Source organism: Stegostoma tigrinum, chromosome 7, assembly GCF_030684315.1.
Source record: "Stegostoma tigrinum isolate sSteTig4 chromosome 7, sSteTig4.hap1, whole genome shotgun sequence".
NCBI classification, from domain to species: Eukaryota; Metazoa; Chordata; class Chondrichthyes; order Orectolobiformes; family Stegostomatidae; genus Stegostoma; species Stegostoma tigrinum.
The window spans coordinates 58,912,879-58,938,950 of NC_081360.1; the positions used below are offsets into that span (position 1 = coordinate 58,912,879).

The following is a 26,072-nucleotide window of genomic DNA, read 5'->3' on the forward strand; positions in this document are numbered from 1 at the left end:
CGGGTAAATGCAGGAGTGTAGTCAGCCCTTTTCCCTTCAAAAACAGTATCTTGCTACCAGCAAGCATAAGAAACCAGGCAGATATTAGAGGTTCCTGGTACACATGGGGCCATACCAAGTGGTTACAGAAAAAGATAAATTTGTTAGAGTAGAAAAGTGAGGGCAGAGTGGAAAGCAAAATACCAACAGTTGATAGATTGTCAGGTTTGAAAGGCTTACATCTCAGGTTTGAAAAGGAAGTAGGTGGAGATATCAGAAAAACTTGCTTAACTTTCACTCTTCTCAACTATCAGGGAAATGCTAGAAGAATGGAAGGGTGATGACCTTAATTCAAGGATGTAAGGACAGTTCTGGCAATTATAGGCTAGTATGCTTAACATCAGTAGTGGATGAGGTGCCAGAATCCGTATTCCGGGGACCAAAAATCAACCAACCCTTGTATGCATTTCAATTAATTAAGGAGGGCCAGAGTGGATTTGTACAAGGTATATCACAATTTGATTAATTAATTTCTTTTAATGAAGTACCTTATAATGTTGATAATGGGAATGCACTAGATCTCGGTCTACACTTCCCACTGCATTGGGAAAGCAGCCAACATAATCAAAGACTCCTCCCATGCTAGTTATACTCTTTTCCCCCAACCTCCCAACTTCTCCATCAGGCAGAAGACACAAATGTTTGAAAACTGGTACCAACAGATTTACGAACAGCTCCTTTCCTGCTATTATCAGATATATGAACAGACCTTTCATATATTAAAACTGATCTTTCTTTGCACCTTCTCTGTAGCTATAACATTATATACTGCAATCTATTCTATTACCATGTAGTACTTAAGTAAGGCATTATTTGTCTGGTTATCATGCAAAAAATACTTTTCACTATATCTCAGTTAAATAAGAATAAATCATATCAAAAAAGTATGCTATCAAATGGATTTTAAGAAAGGGTGTTCTTAAAAGAGACACAGAATAAGAGGGTCAGAATCCAACAGACCAAAATTGATTTGAGGACAAAAAACAGTGAGTTATAATAACATGGTTATTTTTCAGACTAGAAAGAATGGTGAACCAGGGTGTTCCCCAAGGATCACTCATAGAACCACTGCATTTTTTTGCTACATACAAATGGTTTTGATCTTGGAAAAAGGATAAAATTTAAAAATAATACCAAACTTGGAGGAGTGACAAACTACAAGGATGATCAAACTCATTTGTAATGGAACATAGACAGAGTAGCAAAATAAGCACAGCTGAGCTGAAGATGGTATTCAATCCGAAAGTGTGAACTGATGCATTCTGACAAAAGGGATCGTGAGAAGCAATCTAGACTTAAATGGTACAATTCTAAAAAAGTCTACAAGTGCAGAGGGACCTCTCAGTGCATACGCATCGATGTTTAAAGATGGCAGAATATATCAAAAGTGGTTAGCAAAATATAAGGGATACTAGACTTCAGAAATAGATGCACCAAGAACAAAAGCGTGGAAACTGAATCTTCATAAACGTTTTTTTGTTAGGCCCCAACTGAAGTATTATGCCCAATTCTGGTCACCATACTTTAGGAAGTATGTGAAGATGCTTGAAAAGCTTGCAGACGCGTTTTAAAAAAGTAATCTGATAAAAGGGGAAGCAGAGTTGATTAACAAATGTAGATTAGAAAAGCTAGTGCAAGAGACAGAGAAGAAACTTGATAAAAGTATACAGTGTTGTAATTGGCCAAATAAAAGGCAAACAAGGAAGAATTGTTCCCATTAGCAAATGGTACAAGAACTAGGGGACACACATTTAAGATTTTGGCTGTGAGAAATGAAGGAAGTTTTTTTTTTAGAAAGTGAGCAGTAATGATCAGGAACACACTGCCTGTTGGTGATAGAAACTGAAATAATGATTTCAAAGAGACAGTAAATGGAAATTTTTCAGGCAATAAACTTCAGGAGTATGGGGATTGAGCAGGCAAGTGGGACTGACTGGATTGCTCAGGAGAGCTGGCAAACACTCAATTGAGTGAATGGCCTCCTTCTATGCCAAAGATGACTCCATGACCCAGGTTTTCCACTCTCCAGATCCTCAGGAGACAGGGCGTACCCTGGAAGATGCATATCAGATCCTGATGGACATCACAATGCATTAACTACACAGTCACTGCTCAGGAAGTTTAAATTTCCAATGGGTAATTACCCAGTATCTGAACTTCTCTGAAAAGTCCTGACAATCAAACCAAAGACTTTGGAGGGTTCCAACTTATTTGTATTAACTGTTAGCTAGGTGACCACCTAGCCATCCAGCATCCAACTTCAACGGACACCCAAACTGGCTATAAACTAACACCCTCCCTCATCCAGTCACTTGACCCACTCAATCACCCACTTAATTTCACTCCATAGTTGTCAAAGTGGCATTGCAACCTTTATTCATAATCCGTGGTTGGTTTGCTGCATTACTTCTGTCATGGTGGATCCTGCATAAGATGGCTGAGCAGAAAAATCCAGGAAAAACAAGTGGTCAGATTTGTGTCTGATCTGGGTTGGAAATAAGATTCTGGCAGATCTGATTTTTTGAGGCCATGAACTTAATATATTTCATGATGTAAGTTTACACTGAACAGTACATTTTGAACAACTTTCTAACTTAATCATGTAGGGGGACTGGGCAGGCAGGGAGGGGGCTGGACAGAGAAGAAAAGGTAAGGTTTCCAAACTTTGATACAATGAAAATGTATGTAATAGAGTACAAGAAAGATTTATTTCATATTACAATCTAAAATTGATGGTAGACCAAACTGAAGAATGCAAACAGTGTAAACAGTAGAGGACACAGAATTCCAGAAATGTATTTTGCAGAAGTTTGAACCAGTATGTGGGAAGCCCAACGAGGGGCAGGAAAAAAAAACCAAATGAACTAGATGCTGGAAATCAGAAACAGAAAATGCTGAGAAAGCTCAGCAGCTCTGGCAGCATCTGTGGAGAGAAATCAGAGTTAATGTTTCGGGTCCAGCAACCCTTCTTCGGAATTTTGAACCCTGCAAGGGCAAGGCAATGTTGGATCTAGTCTGAGGGAATGAATTAGGAGAAGGTGGAAGAAATATTAATGGGAGGCCACTTCTGTGGTATTGATCAGAATTCGATTGGACTTGGCATAGTTATGGAAAAACAGACAGAATAACAGTAAGGGATTTAAGCTATGGGAAGGCTAAGGTTACTACGCTGAGAAACAATTTAGCAAAAGTGGACTGGAAATTGCTTCATTAGGGTAAATGAGTATCACAGCAATAGGGGACATGCAAGGGGGAGATTTAAGATATTCAAAGTAAATATGTTTCCACAAAAGGGAAGGAAGGAATCACAAAATCCAGAGGGTCTTGGGTGTAGAGGGTAAAATGAGATCAAAAAAGGTGTTTGGAGAGCTTAATTCTGCAGAATGCATAAAAGAATTCAGAAAGTGTAGTGATGAAAATACAAGGAAACTTAGGAAAATCAAGTGAACACATGAAAAAATGCAAATAAATAAACCAATGAAAATCTAAATATGTTCTGTTGCACAGAAAGAGTAAGAGGAAAGCTAAGAAAAGAGCAGAGTCTATTTGGGACAAAAAAGGTAACCATTCATAGAGGTGGACAAGTTGGACAAAGTACTGAATAAATAGGTTGCTAACTTCACATAAAGAAAAAACTGGCAATGTCATTACAATTAGGAAGGAAGAGTGCAAAATACTGGATGAGATTGTGAAAACAAGTATTAAGAGATTTGACATCTTTCAAAGTAGTTTAAAAATCACTAGGTTCATTTGAGATTGTTATTAAGAAACAAGGGAGAAAATCTGGCCATTACATTTCAATTCTCCCTTGCTCCAAGAGTGGTGCCAAAAATCTGGAGACCTGCCAATGTTGTACCATTATTTATCATGGAGGAGGAAGGAGTGATCTGAGTAATTATAGGGCAGTTAGTTAAACTTCAGTTGGGAGTGAATTACTGCAATGAACCCTGAGGTACAATATAAATCTTAATTTTTGTAAAACAGATTATTCAAGGAAAGCCACCATGGATTAAAGGAAGGTCATGTCTGACTAACCCAAGTGAGCTTTTTACTGAAGTGACAAATAAGGTTAATGAGGCAGAATGAAGGATATAGTTTACATGGATTTTAAAAAGACTTTTGAGAAAGGCCCCACCAGAAGGCTGGTGAAAAATGTAAACGCCTTTGGCTTCCAAGACAGTATGGGGATTTGGATCAAAAACCAGTTTAGCGAAGAAAGTAGAAATGTTTGACCAGCTTTTCCAAGATTGAAAAGCAATTAGTATTGGTGCTCCATATAGTTCGGTCCTTTTCCTGCTCTTTGCAATTTGTGTTACTGATTTAGACAAAAATTTAAGGGACAAGATAAAAAGGGTTGCAGTTTGATAAAATTAATCAAGTGGTTGACCGCTAAGAGAAAAGCTGCAGCATCAACATGATACACAGATGGAACAGTCAGTTGTGAACATGGAATTAAATTCAGAGAAGGGTGAGGTTATACATTATATTCTCTTCCCTGTTGCATCTCCCATACAGTAGATGAGAGCGCTCTAAGCAATGTGGAGGAACAGATAGACCACGAACTGCAAAGCTTCTAGGACAGATCAACAGATGTTTAAGACGACATAGAGCATGTTTTCCATTATTAGCAGAAGGATGGCTTAATTCATAAAATTATGTGAAGCTGACAGAGTACATAAAGACAACTTGTATACCTTAACAAAGAGATCAGAAACCAAAACGATTGGAAGCTGCTTCATCAATGACCTTTCCTCAAATCATAAGGTCAGAAGTGGGAATGTTCCCTGCTGATTGCACAACGTTCAGCACTATTAGCAACTCTTCAATTACAGAAACAGCCCACGTTCAAAATGAACCGGAACTGTACAATGTCCAGGCTTGGGCTGACAAGCAGCAAGTAACATTTGCAATACACAAATGCCAGGCAATAACCATCTCCAATAAGAGACACCACCCTTGACAATCAATGCATTACCACCTGTGAATCCCACACTATCAACATCCTGGGGTTACCATTGATCGGAAACCTAACTGGAGCCCTCAAACAAATACAGCGAGTATAAAGAGAAGATCAGAGGCTCGGAATATTGCATCAAGTAACTTATCTGCTGACTCCCCAAAGTCTATCCACCATCTACAAGGCACAAGTCAGGAGTGTGATGGAGTACTTCCCACTTGTCTGAATGAATGCAGCTCCTACATCATTCAAGAAGCTTGATACTATCCATGCTTGATCGGCACCACTTCCACAAACAAAATCATTCCATCAACAATGGTCGGTAGCAGTGGTATGCACTGCAGTAATTCACCAAAATTTCTAAGGCAGCACCTTCCAAACCAGTAGCATCCAGAAAGGCAAGGGCAGCAGACACATGAAACACCATTACTTGCAGGTTCCCCTCCAAACCACTCACCATCGAGACATGGAAATTTAATCTCCTTCCTTTATGGTAAACATGTCAAAATTCTGGCATTCAACCCCTAACAGCATTTTGGGATCACCTACAGCATATGGATTGCAATAGTTCAAGAAGGCAGCTCCCCCTAACCCTCTTAAGAGCAACTCAGGACAAGCAATAAATTGTGGGCAGCCAATGACACCTACATACTACAAGTGAGTGGATGAAAAGGATTAATGTGGAAATAGGGAACATTCTTTATTCAGAGAGGGTAGTAGGAACCTGAACTCACTGTTTGAAGGATTGGTACAGGCTGAAAGTCTCATCACATTTAAGAGGTAATTGGATGGTTTTACCATGAGCTGCATTTACACTGATGCCACACTGGTAATAGATTTAGTTCAAGAAAGGATATACCAAGCTTTTGGCACCAGAAGCATTATTCTTAAATCTGCCCTTCCCCACAACCACCCCCTCCACCCCACTTCCCTGCAAAAGAAATTTGGAAAAGTAGTCTTAATCAGCAAGATGGACATAGTCTTTGACTACATCACAAGGAAACAAAATATCTGACTCCAAAATCTATATAAATTCCTCTGGATTTCATGACAAACAAATATTTTATAACTATACCTTAGTTGCATGAGATATTCACCCCAACTGTTAGCATGAAGTGCGGTCGTGAAAACTACAAAATCTCTGAACTTTAATGAAGTCCCTCATCAGCAAAAGTAGAAACATTAGCTTAGGCTCAATTTACAATTGCAATTACAAGCATCAGATACTCCTGCACCAGCATTCTATTGGCTATTGAAGTGGGTGAGCAAATCTTAAAAAGGGTCTTGCGGCAGTACTTGCATAATGAGTGTCAATTATACTGGCCATTTTTGAAAAGTAAAAAGCTGACAATATTTGTCTTAAAAGAACAAATTTATCTTTTATATTATTCCTTGCAGAACCTCAGAACATCCCACAGCACTTCAAAAGTAATTCATTATTACTAGAATAGAGTCAGTGTTGTAATGGCAGAAAGCAAAGCAGCTAATTTGCCCAGTGCATTCTCACAAGGATGATGCCAAGGAAACAAGGATGAGATTAAATGTCCAGGCAATTTGTTTTTGTGATCTGGGTTGAGGATAAAATATTGGCCAAAATATCAGAAGACATGCATGAAACATTCCACCTGGCCACCAAAGAGAACAAACAAAGCTTCAGTTGTTTTCTCACTAAAAATATTATATCTCCCAACAAAGCAGTCTGTTGGTACCGCACTAGATTCACTAATTCACGTGCAAGAATGGAACTTTGAGCCCATGGTCATCTGACTCAGGCGAAGTTAAGGCTAACCCGATACTTTCAATCCTGGGCAGACTAAGTTATTGGAATCTGCCTTGATCAGTGCTCTCAAAATACATGGCCTCTCACAAGCATGCTTTTTGTCACCGTCTGACCTCCAGCATTACAGCACTTTTAAATTTGATTTGAACCTCCTTGTAACCAAGCACCAAAAAACATTAAGAAAAGTGCTGAGCAAGAATCAAAAATCATAAAAATCACTTTAAAACGAGAGTAACAATAACTAATCCTTAAAGATTAGAGCCAGAAAACACAAACTACAAAATTTGTTTAGAATTTTTTTTAAAATTACAAAACCAAGAAACTTTGGACCACTGTGTGGTGGTCTGTAGTTTTTTTTAAAAAAACAAGGACTTAAATCCAAAGGACTGAAACAGTATAAGAAGTCCTGAATCGTATCCATTATTCTTCTCCCCCTCTCCCACAACAAGGGGCTTAATATAATTACACAGAAGCAGCAAGATAACATTCTACTTTTCTGAAGAAGCATTTGTGAAATGCTTTCAATTTACCGACAAAGAAATACAACTTTAGTTCGTCAGTGTTTCAAAGATTAACATGATACTAAAGATCACATGTCAAATTCTACTCAAGCAATTGTGGACAAATATGTAGATAATCAAAATTATATTACTATTAAAGAGCACAATTTAATCATCTTATTTGAACTTATTTTTAATTAGATTCATATGCAGCACAGTATTATCATAGTATTATGCAAATAAAACAGGAAAATCAGAAATGAGGATTATATATTTATCCATACATTAACTGTTCCATCATTATGAAGAATTCATTGAAAACTTCAGTCTCGTTGAAATATTCTGTCAAAAAGTCAAAAAAGAACTCAGAATAGTAAATAAGTATAGTAACTTTTGCATCCTGACCCAAGGAAAATAAGCATTGGATTTCCAATTTCAATGACATCTAAAAAGAAGTAACAATTTAATCAGCAAGCCCTCAACTCTGTTTCTACAGCTCTGCAACAAGTACTGATTTTCATGTCAGTATTATTTTACGTAAACTTGTTTCCTTTATAATCCACAACATTTGCGGTACTTAACTATTTCAAGTAGTAAAGTTCACTCTCCAACCCATATGAATAGTTTTTTTTCCCCTCGAATATCAAAATATTCTAGTGGAATGGAACACTGAAAAATAAGCAGCAAATATTTTAAAAATGGAAATGGATTTAGCAAGTTGCTAGAGATGACAACGAAGGAATATTATTCACATACGAATTCATATGACTGTTCCAGATTACTAATTTAAAAAAACCTTGTTCAGCCTCTTCTTTATTAGAGATAATAATTAGCGTTCATAAATCACAACGGTGGAAAAAAAGCTTACGTAATGTGTTTTTGAATTGAAATAACTCATAGCCCTGAACAAAATTACTTGTTGAATTGTTGCAGCTCCAGGCAAACTACATAAATAAACGGAGCTGGACAAACAATTTTTCACCAGTACTCCTATTCTGGTATCTCACCTGTCCATTTTAATTAATATATGCAACTGCCATATCTTGTCCTACTTCACTCTTATTCTGTTCACAACCTAAACATTGCAAATATTGAACGGTTTATTTGAATGCGGAATTGATCTGTTTCTTGTCCCCACTGAATGATTCCAGAAGGACAATTATGTACAAATTCATCTTGACAGATACACTTTTAAGATAAACCACAAATTAAGGCATATAAATCTAACCAAAGTATAATATGACCTAATTTTCCCTAACAAGCCCCAAAACCACGCTTTTGTATTACCATACATATAAGACAGTGCTCTTTTTCAGCAACACCATCCTGTATTTGCCTTTTAAGTCAGCCTAACATTTTTTCCGCTCGATAATGCAGTTTTTAATTACCAGTAATTATAACTCAATATAAGGGATCAAGCGAGTAGTACAGGCAGTGTTGCCACAACACAAAGCAGTTTAAGATATGCCCTCACAAATCAGGCCACGTATAGTGAATAACGAAGAAAATTCTTCCAACAAAAGTAGTACGAACGCTGGTTTCCAGCTAAAGCCATAACATTTGCTGACTTGTCAAATACAGATGTCCCATTAAGTCTCCCTGCTGAATATCATTCTATTACATGCCCATTTTTCAACCACCATTGCGTTAACAATGTGTTCGCTTCCTTTCCATCCTTATCATATGCATTATAAGCCATTGCATGCAATGTCCCTAGTACAACGTTGCATATTATTTGGAGTCATTAGGCATCAGATTGAGGGCAGCATGGTGGCTCAGTGGTTAGCACTGCAGCCTCACAGAGCCAGAGACCCGGGTTCAATTCCAGCCTCGGGTAACTGTCTGTGCGGAGTTTGCATATTCTCCCCGTGTCTGAGTGGGTTTCCTCCGGGTGTTCCGGTTTCCTGCCACAGTCCAAAGATGTGCAGGCTATGTGGATCGGTCATGCAAAATTCCCCGTAGTGTTCAGGGGTGTTTGGATTATAGGGGGATGGGTCTGGGTGGGATGCTCCAAGGAGCGGTGTGGACTTGTTGGGCCGAAGGGCCTGTTTCCACACTGTAGGGAATCTAATCTAATCAGATCATTCATCCTGATGACACCATTGTGGGGAAAGATGCTTGCAATCAAGGCAATTCCAATTTTCCAAATCAAAACCCAGTACAAAGGCTCTGAAGAAGGGAGATTTGAGAAGTATCTAAAGCAATGGTTTTTACTTCACAAGCAAGTCCATACTGTTGATCTCTATGAAATAAGGCCCACTTCTTGACTCTAGCAGGCTTCAATATTTCAGGACTGCCTGCAAAGAAAAAAACAGAAACCCATAGTGTATGTAGGTGCATAGGTACCATAAAATGGTTTGTCATGTCTCCAGGCATAGTTTGGTGAAAAATACAAGGTGTACCCTTAAGATAGAGACTCTTGTGATCAAGTATTTTTGTTATGCTCAATGATTTTTTTTTACAAGTTATTTCAGTGAGGAGTGCTGCACATGTGGGGAATAATATTTCAATTGGAATATTTTTTTCTTGGGCAAGAAATGTCCACAGGAACCTAACTGTGGCTGTGATATTGATTCCTAAGGGAAATTATGCTTCACTTAAAATTGGGATATTCACAATCACAACCTCAACTTGAAGTAAAGAATTATTACAACTACCATGCAGCAATTCAATTTGGTATTCATGAAACTAGTGCAAGACTGAAAGGAGGACTCCATTCTAAAGGAGATGCCAAGAACAAACATTCCACAAGAGCAAGTAAGAGCAACTAGCCTGAACTCGAGAAGCATATATTGGGATGAATTACATCAGAAAGATTACAGTCAGAAATACAATACACGTAAATATACTTAAGTGAACCAAACCAAACATGAGTACAGCAAAGATTTCAAAGCAACAGCTAATCAGTGTAGGTGCTTCATCGAATAAAAATGTCTGCTGTTGTGGTAGAGAACCAATTTGCTTGGAGGAGACCAAAAGACAGATGTCAAAAATCACTAGTATCAAACAATGCATCAACTGTTAGCAGCAAAAACATGTGGACCCTTTAAGCCACATTGCCAACATGGATCACGCAGTCATTCAATTTCAGCGTGCTCAGCAATCAAGCTAGTGATTGGAAAGCTTTGAAATAAAAATAATTGATTCCCACAGGTCATGAGAAGTGTGATTTACAGTGCTACTAACCTGTATGGCCAACAGGACAAAACTGAAGTCAACGGCAATTTTTAAATGCAAAACCACACCGACCTATCAAGCACGTCCATGATAACTGCTAGATGAAATTTGATGGGAGTGAAGTTGCGGATCTACAATCACAGTTAGACATTCTCGTGGCCTTTGTAAAGAATACAACTCGCTAGCATTGGACACATTGATACCCCATTTAACCAGGAAGATAAAAAGTCACCTGTAAATAAATCACACCTGTTACTGTCTTGTTAGGAGCCAATAACATTTAAAGACTAAATGCAAACACAGCAACTAACAGACAAGAAAAAATGACAATGGTAACCTCCAGCATGGCGATGTGGGAATCGTTGGGGGTTGTTAGTACCAGTGATAGAATTGAACATCATAGGCTGCTGGCTACATTCTCTTTTGTTAGAGATGGTCAGGTATGACTCCAAGCAGTGGAGAGTTTTGCCTGCAATTCCCACTGACTCTAGTTTTGGTGCCACCTTCAGTAAAATTTAGCACTGTTGTCAAGAACAATATTCTAACACCACCTTTGGAATTCAGCTCTTTTGTCCATTTTTTGAACCAAGACTGTACTTTAAATTGAGGTCAGGAGATGAGCAGACCTGGCTCCACCCAAACTAAGTATCAGTTAGCAGATTTATCATTAAATAAGGGCAGCTTGATAACACTGTTGGTCAAATGGGCTTCAGATTGGTATGGCAGGTCGGCACAACATTGAGGGCCGAAGGGCCTATACCGTGCTGTAATGTTCTATGTTCTAAGTGTATAATGTCATCGGACCATTTCAAAAATATTCAATTCAATGGATGGAAAGAAAGACTGTTTGTTGTGAAAGAATGATTCTGAAAACATAGCACGAAATTTAATCCAAAAGTGAATCCTCACAATGATGCCAAAGCCAAAGTGCTCCGAATGAATTTGATGAGCTCTTTACATCAAGGGCACTGAATTTGACAGGTTTTAGAATACTTTGTGGTTGAAGGCATTTTCATAGAATTAATTAATTTAATAAGCCATGCCACATTAGCCTGATATGAATTACTTTTTTTTCCACATTTCAAAATGTCAAATATCTAGACAGGTGGCTCACTTTTTATACTCAGCTTATAAATTGATCTTTGGTTTGAGGCTTCAAAGATCTATTTAAACATCCTGGCCAAAGGTCACTATTTCACAAATAATAATTAAATTATCAATAGTCATCCACGTAATTCAGAAAGATGACCAAGGAGTAACTGCACAAGGCCTGGCAAAGAAATTTTTAACTACTGACCCAGTCAAAATAATCAGTTTTTTTTTCTATTTCCTTCAGACCATAAACTATAATACAATGAGCTCTGTTCCACTATGCATTTCTATTTGTCTCACCACTTTGTGCATTAAATTTACATTTCTAATTCAAAATTTAAGCCATGCTGCCAGCACAGCAGAAAAGAAAGGCTATGTGACAGAAGTGACCAGATTCTTAAATGATGATGATCAATAAAACTTACTACCCAATGCAGTTTTGATATGCAAGTGTTTACAAACTCGCAAATGATATACGCTTTCTATATGTTAAATTATGAGAATATTCCTCCCACAGTAAAGTCTCAATATTATTAATGACGTAAAATCTCAGTAGTTTATTCATGTAATACATGATAGCTGTGTTAAGAGTGCAAATGGCATTAAACTGCAGTACAAACAGGCAGAACTACTGGCATTTGAAACACCAGCCCATTACCACAGCAGGAGACGTCAATCATTTGGATGTTCTTCTAACAGCACAGGCAATATGACAATGATCTCGGGGAAAATCAGCAATCTCTGCAGAATACTCCAAAACCTCCCCTCCCCCCAAACCCTCTTTGCAATTCAACCAATCAGAAGGTGTCATTCATGACCTACTGGAAGACTTGCATCTTGCTTCAAATCCTTAAAGAAAAACATCAATCATTCAAAACAGAAGGACACTGAATTATACAGTATTAACCTCTAGGATTTGGATACAAAGACCTCAGATTTATTTCTGCCCATCTATGAAGCGTCTCTGCATCGTTTTTAAACACCAAACCAAACGCCAATTTGATGAACCTCTCTGTCCTCAGCAGGCGTCCTGCTTATTTGATTAATGAGTAAACGCTTGTAGAAAAAGGTAAGAATTGAAATAAAAGTTAAAATCCAATTACGCCTGCACAAAAATGCCACAGTAGTAATTAACCTGATGCCTCTCAAGAGGTGGCGGACTTGACGTATATGATCTGGACATTACTCCTAGACACTGGACTCTTTCATCTGAATTATCCATAGCAGCTGAGCAGGCTCACATTCCCAACTCAAACAGGTCATGGCAACTCAATGTTTCGTGCTTTGTATCAACATAAAGCTTAGCAATAGGATGGGGAAGGGGAAAAAGTGAGCTGAAGGTACACTGTTTCGTTTGCCAGTTCTAGCAGTGATCAGTACTAAAATCACTGCTTTCTGGATATCTCTTCTTTTGTTTCAAAATTCAGTTCAGTTCAGTTCAGTGAAAGTACCCGCAAGAACTGCTGACTTGTTTGATTTTTCATTTCTCTGTAGAAGATCCAAGGACAGTTACAGGCCACTGAAGATATGTAGCAAAAGACAAACACAATATACGAGGCGGCTGTTATTCAACCGCATTCTGAGAAGAAGTGTCTACATGAACCGTTGCTTATAACAAGTGAAGATCACTCCTGTCACAGTAGACTCTATCTTTCTAGTTTGTAAAAAATAATGTTCACAGGTAAGCAAATGTCTGTCATTTTTTGTCTTATTAGCAGTTTATCAACAGAATAAAACCTAGGAATTCTGCTTTAAAATTCAGCCATTGGAAGCAAATGAACTAAATTTTATAATTTCCTATCAAAAATAAACCCAAAAACCTCCCAAGTGACACGGTTTACAGGAAAATTACCAAAGACTGCATTTAACTAATCAATTTCAGAATCATATCTTGTTTAATTATTCTAAACTTACATCATTAGGCAGTTCTTACAAGTAAACAACAGTATTTTTAGAAAAATATTTTGATTTAGATTTAATTCAAAAAAATGATAAGAACAGATCATTGTTTTGACAACATTCTGTTATTATTTCAGCTATGAAGAGCTGGTTTACTAAATTACTTAAATTAATGCTGGTAGGTTACCGTAACATACTAGTGTCAGACACTCAGACTGAAATTCGGTTAGCCAACAAAGAGCAGCTCAACCCACAAAATATAGCAATTTGACTTTTTTTTTTAAATGGAGAAGATTAATCTCAATTTAAACAAGTTGCAAATATACTTTAATGTTGCAAATATATAAATAATATTCATCAAACAGAATCTGTACACCAGTGCAATTTATTCAAGGCAAAACAAATTACTACTGTAATTATAACTTTTTAAAAAAGGTATGATCATCTCATCAACTGTCTCAATCTCTACAGCAAGACACAGAAGAAAGTGTAAGCAGTAAGGCAGGGTGCACACAGTGATACAACTACAAAGATCTGGGCTCCAAGAAAAATCCCAGAGAATGAATGAATGAATGCAGCACATCCTGAATACCGCGTACAAAATTTTGGTTTCACTATGTGAGCCAGGGTACAGTTGCACTGGGTGCAATTTGGAGCAGACTAGGTAGGCTGATTCCTGAAACAAAGATTGCCTAGTGAAGAAAAGTTGGACAAGCTGGGCCTACACACACTGGAATTTAGAAGAATGAGAGATGATTTTCTTGAAACGTGCAAAATTTGGTGGAGGATTCATAGGGTCATTACTTAGATATGTATTCACTCATGAGAGAATCTAGGAGAGAGAACAAGAGTTTTTTAAAAATTCTCAAGTTTAAAACAAAAATGCAAATTGGTAGAAAAGTTTAACAGATCTGGCAGCATCTGTGGACAGAAATCAGAGTTAATGTTTCAGGTCAAATGGCCCTTCCTCAGAACTGGGAACGTCAACTCTGATTTCTCTCTGCAGATGATGCCAGACCTGCTAAACTTTTCCAGCAATTTCTATTTTTGTTTCTGATTTACAGCATCTACAGTTCTTTTGGTCTCAAGCTTATGACTACGATAAGAAGAAATTTCTTCTCTCAGAACATAGTTAGCAGAATTCTCCTCCAGACAGAGCAGGATGAGTTTGACAAGAGAGTCAAGGGTTATGCGTTGGGTGAGCGGTTAAACAATCAGGAGAGTGGAGTTAGTGCCAAAAGTAGATCCGCCATGTTCTTACTGAATGGCAGAGAATGCTCAATGGATTGAACAGTCCAGTACTGCTTCTGTTTCTGGACTTATATGAGAGACTTGGATTTAATATCAAATGAGTAAAAGTCATAAAAAGGAGAAAACTGACAAGTAGCATCAACCTGTGTAGGAAGCCAGAATAAGCTTTAAGAAATTTAACTGAACCACATCTCAAAACTAAGATAAAAAGCAACAGTTTCTTTTCACAGTTGAAACTGCAGAGATTACATCACCAGATTTCCCAAAGTTGGCATAAAATGTAAAGGGCAGAGGCCAGAAACAAATTGTACACAGGCATAACTTCTAAGCTCACATCACCAAAAACTCAAAGGATAGCAATAACTTTCACATCAATCATTTTATTTTATGGTAAAAGATTCTGTTAATACAAAGTACAACAGTCTGAGTATTTTCATGATCATGTTTTTGATGCCAGAGATATCTAAACAACCGCTGAACAGTTTGCATAAATGCAGCAAGACACACCCACAAAATATATCTTGTTAATGGGAATATTTCATTTGGCTGAGCTTTGAAATCTCAGTTCTGAAAAAAACATTTAAAAGGAGAAGCAGTTACATATCATTCAGTTTGAATCTACAAAAACACATCTTCAATCATTCCAGCAAGAACACTGTTTATTCATGTTTACAATTAGTTCTTTTTCTCCAATGCATTCAAACTCTCGCAGACTGAAATTATTTTCAATTAAATACGCAGATAATTGGCAACAATTTAAATATACAGGTGATAATTCAGGTATGTGATCCCAAATACCCTACATTCTGAGTAAACTATTCTACAGGAATAGTGCCACCATGACTGGAGGATAGCAAATGTGGTTCGCCTGTTCAAGAAGGGGAGTAGAGACAACCCTGGTAATTATAGACCAGTGAGCCTTACCTCAGTTGTTGGAAAAGGTTATAAGTGATAGGATTTATACTCATCTAGGAAAGAATAAATTGATTACGGATACTGAGCACGGTTTTGTGAAGGGAAGGTCGTGCCTCACAAACCTTATTAAGTTCTTTGAGAAGGTGACCAAACAGGTAGATGAGAGTAAACCGGCTGATGTGGTGTATACGGATTTCAGCAAGGCGTTCAATAATGTTCCTCACAATAGGCTATTGTACAAAATGCGGAGGAATGGAATTGTGGGAGATATAGCAGTTTGGATCGGAAATTGGCTTGCTGAAAGAAGACAGAGGGTGGTAGTTGATGGGAAATGTTCATCCTGGACAACAGTTACTAGTGGTGTACCGCAAGGGTCGGTGTTGGGTCCACTGCTGTTTGTCATTTTTATAAATGACCTGGATGAGGGCATAGCAGGATGGGTTAGTAAATTTGCAGACGACACTAAGGACGGTGGAGTTGTGGATAGTGACGAAGGATGCTGTCGGTTGCAGAGAGACATAGATAAGCTGCAGAGCTGGGCTGAGAGGTGGCAAATGGAGTTTAATGCAGCCAAGTGTGAGGTGATGCACTTTGGTAGAGTAACCGGAAGGTAAAGTACTGGGCTAATGGTAAGATTCTTAATAGTGTAGATGAGCAGAGAGATCTCGGTGTCCACATACACAGATCCTTGAAAGTTGCCACCTAGGCTGACAGGGCTGTTAAGAAGGCATACAGTGTTTTAGCTTTTATTAATAGAGGGATCGAGTTCCGGAACCAAGAGGTTATGGTGAAGCTGTACAAAACTCTGGTGCGACCGCACTTGGAGTATTGCGTACAGTTCTGGTCACCGCATTATAAGAAGGACGTTGAAGATTTGGAAAGGGTGCAGAGGAGATTTACTAGGATGTTGCCTGGTATGGTGGGAAGGTCTTACGAGGAACGGCTGAGGGACTTGAGGCTGTTTTCATTAGAGAGAAGGTTGAGAGGTGACTTAATTGAAACATATAAAATAATCAGAGGGTTAGATAGGGTGGATGGGGAGAGCCTTTTTCCTAGGATGGTGACGGCGAGCACGAGGGGGCACAGCTTTAAATTGAGGAGTGAAAGATATAGGACAGGTGTTAGAGGTAGTTTCTTTACTCAGAGAGTAGTAAGGGAATGGAATGCTTTGCCTGCAATGGTAGTAGATGTGCCAAGTTTAGGTACATTTAAGTCATCATTGGATAAGCATATGGGCGTACATGGAATAGTGTAGGTTAGATGGGCTTGAGATCGGTATGACAGGTCAGCACAACATTGAGGGCCGAAGGGCCTGTGCTGTGCTGTAATGTTCTCTGTAAACCATTTCCACTCAATTTCACCTCTCAAAATGACTCTGCTCAGCATATTTTACCTTATTAGGCACAAGTGGCAATTGCTAAAAGGAACTGATGCAATTACTTCTGTTATAAAATACACAATAATATTAGTGATATACTGCTTGGATGCATCGATTAATAACCTGAAAGTGACTTATTAGCATGTGAATTAATCACTTTGCAAATATTATTTTTCATAATGACATTTCCTACTGGCTAATGTACTAAAAATATATTTCTACAGTCTTATAATCCAACTAAAGCTTGTGCTTATCCCATCCATCTTGACTGCAAAACAAGTATGTTGTAAACAGACTTCATCAAGATGTGATAGTAAAATCTTGTTGTGTATTTGCAGTACAATTGGAGACACTTGGAATTACAATTCAAGCTGGGAGTGACTGTTCTGTTTCAATTCAATGACACCACTAATGGGTTCTTAGCAACTCCATGAAATCAAGCAGCTGTCAATTCAATGTATCAGAAGAAAAAGTCATATACTCCCAAAAGGAAACGAGCACATCAGGATGTTTGGCAAAACATCTGCTCCTTCACATTTGGTCTGACAAAACAAAACAGCTAAACAAAGAAATACCCTGTACCTTTTCTGTGGTTAAGCATAGCACACTAATAAAAATTTTACCAGACGATAATTATCAATATGACCATTAATGCTGCAATTTTCACACAAATATTTCCAATAAGTAACAGAAGACTATTATGTACAGACACTTACAGAGCCTGAATGCATGTTAATACTATACTACTGTCAAAACTATGATCAGTACTACGATTCTGTAGTTCAATTCTCAGTTTTACATGATCAAAAGAATGAATATTAAACACCAGCAAAATATTTTTCCTTTTCAGTTTAAAATGCAATGATTCAGAATCCACATTTATTCATGCCAAGCTGATGATACAGTACAACTCAAAGGAAAGGGAGCAATTGATATTTTTTCATCAGCAGAGATGTGGTATACATATGAAATAAAAGCATGCGCACATAGAACATAGAACATTACAGCACAGTACAGGCCCTTCGGCCCTCAATGTTGTGCCGACCTGTCATACCGATCCGAAGCCCATTGCACATCACATTTCAGCTGCAAAATTCATCTGATTGCTAATGTAGCTCTTTAAAAAATTCTTAAAATATAGCTCTGATTCAAGAAGTGCGGTTGTAAACTTCAAGCTATTTTACTAACTAGCTTTGATTACAAAAAAAGACTTATACATCAGCAATATAATCAAACAATAATATAGAGTGACCACTCATCAAACCCAAATCACACATGACCATCAGTTAAAGTGTAAATAAAATTGAATAAATACCCAACAATACAAATTTCAAACAACTCTGTAGAAGAAATATGACTATTGTGCAAGCAATATTTTATTTTTCTTTGATCTGCTTATTTCCCCTGCCTAATCTGCCAAATCTTGCAGGCCTTTGTTGCATGTATAATTTAAAGCCATCTGCTGTTTGAGCTTTTACATTTAAAAAAACTAAAGATCAGAGTAACCAACGGAATGGATTTGTTACTAATATTCAAGTATCCTGTTACAGTGCATTCCCTTGTGAAAATAGAAGTTTACATATAAAAAATGATGAAGCAGTTTTTCTACATGTCTTTAAATACCCCACTACAAAGACTTTAAAAAATATGGTAGCTCGTAAAACCACAAAACCACTTAAAAGCTCTAACAATATTTTCAATTTAAAATGCAGTAATTTCCACCTGGTATTTCAACTTGATTTTCTTTTTTTTATTATTTTTCTGGCAAATGGCTCAAAACTTTGTACAATGAAGAGAGAATTCTATTGTTCACTGGTATGAAAAAATTTAACAATACTACGTTGTTTGAACTCGCACTGATCTGACAAGAAAACATAGCCAGAGGTAATACAGAAAATCTTAAGACAAATTCATTTCTTAAAAAAAAACTTTGCTCTTACTACCAACTTTGGTTATGCAGTTGTGTTGATATCAGCACCTTTATTTAAAAGGAAACACATATATAGTATTTCAAAGTTAATACAGAAATTAATACATAATCAGAGTTGCAAATATCATTAGAAATAATGTGGACCTCCAATGTAATGTACATTATGTAGGGACCAAAAATGAGCTCAGGAGAAAATGTTAACCTTGGAAGTTTAAGAAGCTCTTAAAAATGTTCTTAGTATATATAATTTTATTGCTTATACATTTTACTTGAGATTCATACTAATAAATATACAGTTTTTCAATACTTTCCACATTTTAATAAAAAAACTTTAACCAAAACCTCAAATACCACCATATATTTAGGCAAAATATTCACATTTCCATGGCTATGACACTATATTCATTGCAAGTACTGGATATCACTGATTATTCATTTCATAATCATGTTTGTATATTTTAAACAAACTCACTTATGCATAACATTGAAAAAATTCCTTTCCTTAAAAACGTACACGTACAGACTTCCAGCTGACAAAGGAACAGTAGTGGTCCTTCTCCACAAAGTACTTAAATTTACTATCAGAAATGTATTATTTGTCATTCTAAACCCAAAATAAAGCTTTATAAAGTTCCCCTACAGTTTCATTTTTGCAAAGAAAACTGATTCAACTGAAACTAACAATCAGTTAAAAAAAACAAAAGTCCTTTCAAGAGCAGGATTTAAAAATTGCCATAAATACAAGGGGGCAAATCTAACTAAACTTTACATGACGTCACTGTCCCAGAAACCATGCTAACTTAGGGGGGGATTAAAATCCTTCCTCTAAACAAAAGGCTTCAAAAATAAAACACATTACCCAAAATGGCGAAGGGTTGTTGTTTTTGAAAAGAAAAATGGAGGATATTGTAATATACACAAAGGGATAAATTTCAACAACTCGCCTGCAGCCGGCTTGAATAAGGAAGCGGCGGAGATACAAAACAAGGGGAGGGAGATGGAGAGAAAGAGAGTCGGGGGGAGGGGGTGGAAGAGAGTTGAGGGGCACCCAGAGTGGCAGGGCATCTGCACCACAGCCCAGTCAAGCTTTTTATTTGTTGTTCGGGAGGCAGCCGGCCACCAGAATATATGAAACATACATACACACAAAAATGGAGTTATGGTATAATTGATGTGAATGAGCCATGTTGGTGTCTCTGTGCTGACGGGGAGGAGGAGATGGGACGCAGATGTGACGGGTGACGCCGGGGCCGTGTTGTTTAGGCCGACACAGGCCGGCCTAACCTGGCAACCGTGCTGTCAATGGGAGATGGGGAGTGGGTGTACGGGGACGGTGGTGGTCCGGGACAAACGGGAGAGGAAGGGGCACAGCCCCCCGCCCGCCAGCCAGGCACCCTTTCCGGGACACGGCCAGCGTCCTTTCCAGGTTTAAACCACCACCCCAGCCGCTCGGCCTCGGCCCGGGCCGCTCTCAGTCTCTGCCGTGCCCGTTTGTTTTTTTTTCAGTTTCTTTTTGAAAATAAACTAGGGGGGAGAAAGAGAGAGGTGGACAACACTGGCCGGTGGTGGTTGCGGGGGGGGGGGGGTGATGAAACACAAACAGGACATAAAGCACCTCTTCCCAGAAATTTTCAAAACACTGCACGGTCAACATTAAGTGCCGTGAGGATAGAAATTTCTCAAAAAAAGAAAACTAGCGCCCGTTGAGATGCTTTTTTTAAAAGGAAAAGAAACAGTCCTTCTCCTGGGGCCGCTCTCTACCACAAAAGGATCCGATTCAAGCGACATGTAAGACAGAGACGGTTGGAGACACAAAGTGAAGGGAGAACAAGATTCAGTCTGAGCGGCTGGACGTTACCAAGCAGCCAAAGAGTTTCCTCCAGCCCCTCACCTTTTTACCGATTCCTCTCCCTCTCTCACACGGAAACACCGCCCCCCCGCCCCCAACAACTAACATCCATCAATTATTTTTTCTTCACAGCCGCCGCAAAACAAAAACTAAGAGAAAGAAAAACACATAAGACGAAAAGAAAAATGCAACTCACCTAGCCCGCAAATGTCATCGACTTCCCTTCCGGATACGTCGGGAGTTGGAGGGACAGATGGTGGAATTATTTGTTAACGTTCTTGTTTTCGTTTCGAAACTTTTTTTTCAATTGAGGCGGGAGGAGAAAGGGGAGAATTCGTTAATTCACCAGAAGCTATGAGGGAGACCGAGACTTTTTCGGCTTCAATGCATGTGGTTCACGAACCGGTGACGTCAGGCATGGCTCAAACAATGAAACTTGCTGCTACAAGAAACATTTTCCTAAATGAAACCAACAGCTTATCATCCAGCGGCAGAGAAAAACAGCAGATTATAATTCTCCTCCTTCCACCATCCCCCGTCCCTGTTTTTTTCATCTTCCTCCAAACAATCAACTGAGAATTTTTTTTAATAACTTTTTTTTCCCTAAAGGTTACAGGCTGTATGAGTACGTGAGAATTGTGAAGCCTTGTAATTCATTATAAATGCTCCTCATCTTTTTTCGCAGGCGATGCGAATGTCAGCTCAGCCTTTTCCGCGGTCATTTGTAACATAACAATGATTGCAATGCAAGCACATACATATGCGAAAGGTGCGGAGTGTTAAGCTACTTTAATTGCGAGTCCTTTCGAAAGAAAATATTTGGGGTTTAAATAATTTTGGGATACGTATACTTTTTGTCAAAATGCAGCAGATACAGATTGCTTTGCAGAATAAACGAAGTGTTTAATTCATATATGGTATTAAATTTTTTGATCATAAACTGACCCAAAGATCTGCATCAGACAGCTGCGCTGTGCTGGCAGTTATTGATTTTTCGCTGCTACATTCCGGGAATACAAATTTGATCGCTTCAGTATACTGTGCAGTATTTTCATTAAAATTAGAAAGCAAAAAACTGGTTTGAAAAACATTTAATTTGAACAAGATACAATTACAATTCAATGGTACTGTTTAGTTCTTGCTAGGTGTAAGCACAGACACCACGAGATGGATGGCCTTCAATGCTGCAAACATTTTATCTTTCAATATCTCCCAATAGTTAGGCTCAAAATGAATGTTTTGACATATCGTTTGACTCATGAATGAAATACTGATCATTTCTATATATGTCTTACCTTTATATTAAGTAAAGAATATCAGTTAGTCTGAGTGCATAGTTTGCTTCAGTTTTTAACGATACTTGTTTATTCATTATTTGCATTAAAGAAACAATATAGATTGAAGGTTTCCTTATTAAAAATACTGAAAGCTGGATTTGTGATAGTAATTTTAGTTACATTGGAATTAATCAAAATGAAACTTTAAATAAGGAGTGTCATATAAATGTTAATGGGATTTTAAGTATAGTAGAGGGAATCTCCGCAAACAGCAAAAAATTAAACTTACTATAAAATGTATTCTGCCATTAAAATAATGGTTATCTTTACTTTTAATGAAATGTTAATTTCTTGTGTTGCCATGGCATTATCACACAGATTATTTGCTTGCTTATCTGATACAATATTTAGTCAAGATAATGTTTCAGTCTTTTTAGGGCAGAAACTTGGAAATTTACAGATATGCAAAAAATAAGAATGTGTAACAGTGTCTGTCACAACTATCTGCAAATACATGGCAAATGAATTCTGATTACTTGATATATTCTATGTATACCATTGATAATAGATTTCTATTTTGCAAAAATAAGTACTTGTTTGGCATTTATGATTCCAAAAATAAGTAGGACTTTTTTGGGACACCACTGGTTTCATTTCCATAGCAATTATGATTTCTCGTAAATCAAATGAGTGTTCCTTTATTATTCTCGCAAAACTTATTGAATTGTGAATGTAGATATCAACTTAATTTTTGAATGAGTTAAATCATCTCAGAAGGAATATTTGGTGAAATTATGTTCTATATATCAATGGTATGTTATAGCTTTCAAATCAATATAGCAGAAAATATAAAATACAGCATGCGATATTAAATCGTTGTTGGCTATTGTTAATAGAGGTGAAACAGAGCCTCCAATTAATCTTTTAATTATGTCTAGCTATAATAACATCTCATTTTCTAAATGACTATACATAAATAGAGGTTGATATTCCAATAATTTTTGAATTATGAAAGAAAATCTGATGTAAGTTTAAAGGGAAGTATTGCTTGGACTCACACAGCAGATTTGTGGGTTATCCAGTGAATAACGCTCTGTGTTAGGAAGAGAAAAAATGACCAGGGATCTCTTTTTTGAAATGCACGTAAATGAATGTTATGAGAGGGCTGAATCATTTCTCCCTGATTTCCCACTAATTGTCACGAGCAAGGTTCACACTGAACGATAACCTCTTGGAGGGGCTGCCTGGTGCCGATTAAGTGATATACCAGGAGTAAAAGGCAGAAGATCATGACTGACAGGGTTTGGTTGAATTTTTTCGGGAGATGACTAGATACGTGGAAGAGGGTAGTGCAGTGGATGACGTCTACCTGGACTTCAGTGAGGCTTTTGTTTAAATCTTGCATGGGAATCTGGTTAAGAAGGTAAGAGTCCATGGGATACAGGGTAATTTTTGCAAACTGGATTTAAAATCAGCTTAGCGACAGTAGACAGAGAATGGGAGTGCACCAGAGAGGGTACAGAGGAAATTCAACAGGATGTTGCCTGGTATGGAGTGTTTCAGCCATAAAGAGAGACTAGATAGTCTTGGAGGGTCCCGACCCGAAACATCAAGCTTTCTTACTCCTCTGAAGCTGCTTGACCTGCTGTGTTCATCCAGCTTCACACCATGTTATCTAGACAGTCTTGAGTTGTTTTCCTTAGAACAGAGAAGGCTGAGTGGCTGGGGACTTGACTGAGGTGCCCCAACTTAGAGGAATTGACAATTACAAGCCATAGTTTCAGGTAAAAGCCAACAGATTTAAGCAGGATTTAAGGACATTTTTTTCTTCCATAGGGTTGTGTGTACCTGGAACTCATTGCCTACAAGGGTGGTGGAGGCAAGAATCATCACAACATTTAAGAAGTATTTAGATGATCACTTAAAGCACTGTTGTTTCGAGGCTTCAGGCCAAGTGCTGGAAGACACTATTTAATGACTCCAAAAAAGCAGGAAATATATTTTTAAAGTATTAAAGAGACAAAGTGGATTGAAAGGAGACTTCCAGCATTAAAGTTGAAATGGAATAAAAGACATCAAATCCAATGAAGTAAATTAAAGATTCTTGCCAACACACCAAAATACCAAAACTTCTCACCAAAAGGACTGTCAGCACAGTTTTCTAATTATTTTTAGTTTTGATTAATTTGCAGGTATGTTTTGCTCAAATTTTTAAAAATATATACCGTGGCATTAAATGGAGAACTCATCAGAATTTCCAGACCCCACCTGAAAGACATGTCCCCAGATTACTGTCATAATAAGACTTACAACATGGGGGAATGTCAATGCAAGTTCCTTATGCCTTCAAGGCATACCCACTGGAAAACCTGAAGTGAACATAGATCATTGATTCTGAACTGAATGATAAACTTACTATACATCTCGGCCTGTTGCACAATTGAGCAGAATCTCCACCCAATCTTGACTTTAACATTTAATTCTAAATTTAAACATGTGCTTATCCATCTAATAATTTTATTCATACAGAATTAACTTTTTCGTGAAGTCTGTTTTGCCTCCAGTGAGGCCTAGCCCTTTACTTGTGATCTGTTGTTCTAGGATCATAGTCAAAGTTAAATACCCTGCTTAAATTTATGTTATGTGGATTCTTATTTTAAAACCATGCATCATGCTTTACCTCCAATTATCTTAAAAACAGAATGAAAGTTCCTAAGTAACTGTCTGTTTAATTTTTTAAAGTTGTCTTCAATCTTCTTTCGATGTTAAAGAGCCTAAAATCTTAAGCAATGGTACTGATTTCTTAGTTGTATATGATTAAAGTCACTTATTTCAGTTTATGAAAATATATGCTCCCCAGAACTCCATACCTGATTAGCCTCAATGATAATAACTTCATTGTTAACTCCATCCTTTTAGTGAATGATCAATAATAACAATACCAAAGTAATTTTCTTCCTCTCTGAATGATATCTACATGTTCCATATACTTTCATATCTCCTGATTATTTTCTTTACATTTTTACACTGATGTCCTGTTGGAAAGAATAAGTTAACCATAATAAAAACATTCAGTGAGCGTTTGGGCAAAGAGTAGAGTTGAGGAACCACTCCATGAATCATCAGCTTGATGTTGTGGAGAGACTTGCATGATCTAAAGATCGGTTGAGTCAAGCTCATTGCTCCTGGTATGGACACCCACAGCAGTAATGCAAGGTGCCGGCACCAGACAAAAGGTGGTCCAAAATGTTCTAAACAACATGGAAGAAAGGCAAAAGAAAACATCGTCCATCACATTAGCTGCAGAGGTTTGCACAGGAAAGCTTGCCTCAGTCATTTTGACTCGATAAGTGACAAAACTTTCACCTCAAGCCCATCAAGATCATTTGAGAAGTGAAGACCCAAAGGTTTTCACTTTAAAGTCATGTGCAAACTACTACTAAGGTCCTTTCGCAATATTCTATGGCCGTGGAGAATTGGCAATGGGAACAGAGCTTTTCTTTTAATTTAGGGAAGGCGGACTTGATGGGCTGGGCCAGCATATATTGCTGGAGCCTAATTACCTTGAAGAGCGTGAGAAACACTATTTTCTTGAATGGCTAGAGCCCGTTTAGTGTAGGTACACACACAATGCTGCTAAGGAGCAAGTTCCAGGTTTTGACCTAGTGACAGTGAAGGAATGGCGATATATTCTCAGGTAAAGATGATGAGTGGATTGAAGGCGAACTTAGAGAAGCTGGGCTTCCCATTTATCTGCTACCCCTGTACTTCTAGATGTTAGTCGTTGCTTGGAAGCTGTTGTCTAAGCAGCCTGAGTGAATTTGTGCAGTGCAGCTTGTAGATGGTACACACTGCTCCTGCTGTGCATCGGTAATGGAGGGAGTGAATATTTGTGGATATGATGCCAGACAAGAAGGTTGTATTGTCCTGGATGGTATCAAAATTCTTAAGTTTTGCTGGAGCTGCGCTCATACAGGACAGTGAGAAGTACTCTATCACAATCCTGACTTGTGCCTTGTAGACTGTGG

At 37.9% G+C, this 26,072-nt stretch overlaps 1 protein-coding gene across 11 annotated transcripts in view; it reads right to left on the bottom strand.

Moving 5' to 3' along the window:
• The window catches only part of baz2ba (bromodomain adjacent to zinc finger domain, 2Ba), a 329,006-nt gene extending 307,793 nt beyond the window's left edge, over nt 1-21,213 (bottom strand). For 7 of the 11 annotated variants that reach the window (XM_059647305.1, XM_059647303.1, XM_059647298.1 and 4 more), the window contains exon 1: nt 20,964-21,212. The gene's annotated coding sequence lies outside the window, so the exon portion shown is untranslated. Of the gene's footprint in view, nt 1-19,777; nt 19,996-20,963 lie in introns of those variants that run through there. The other 4 variants (XM_059647300.1, XM_059647299.1, XM_059647301.1 and 1 more) reach the window with 3 other exon arrangements.
• Nucleotides 21,214-26,072: the final 4,859 nt, after the last annotated feature.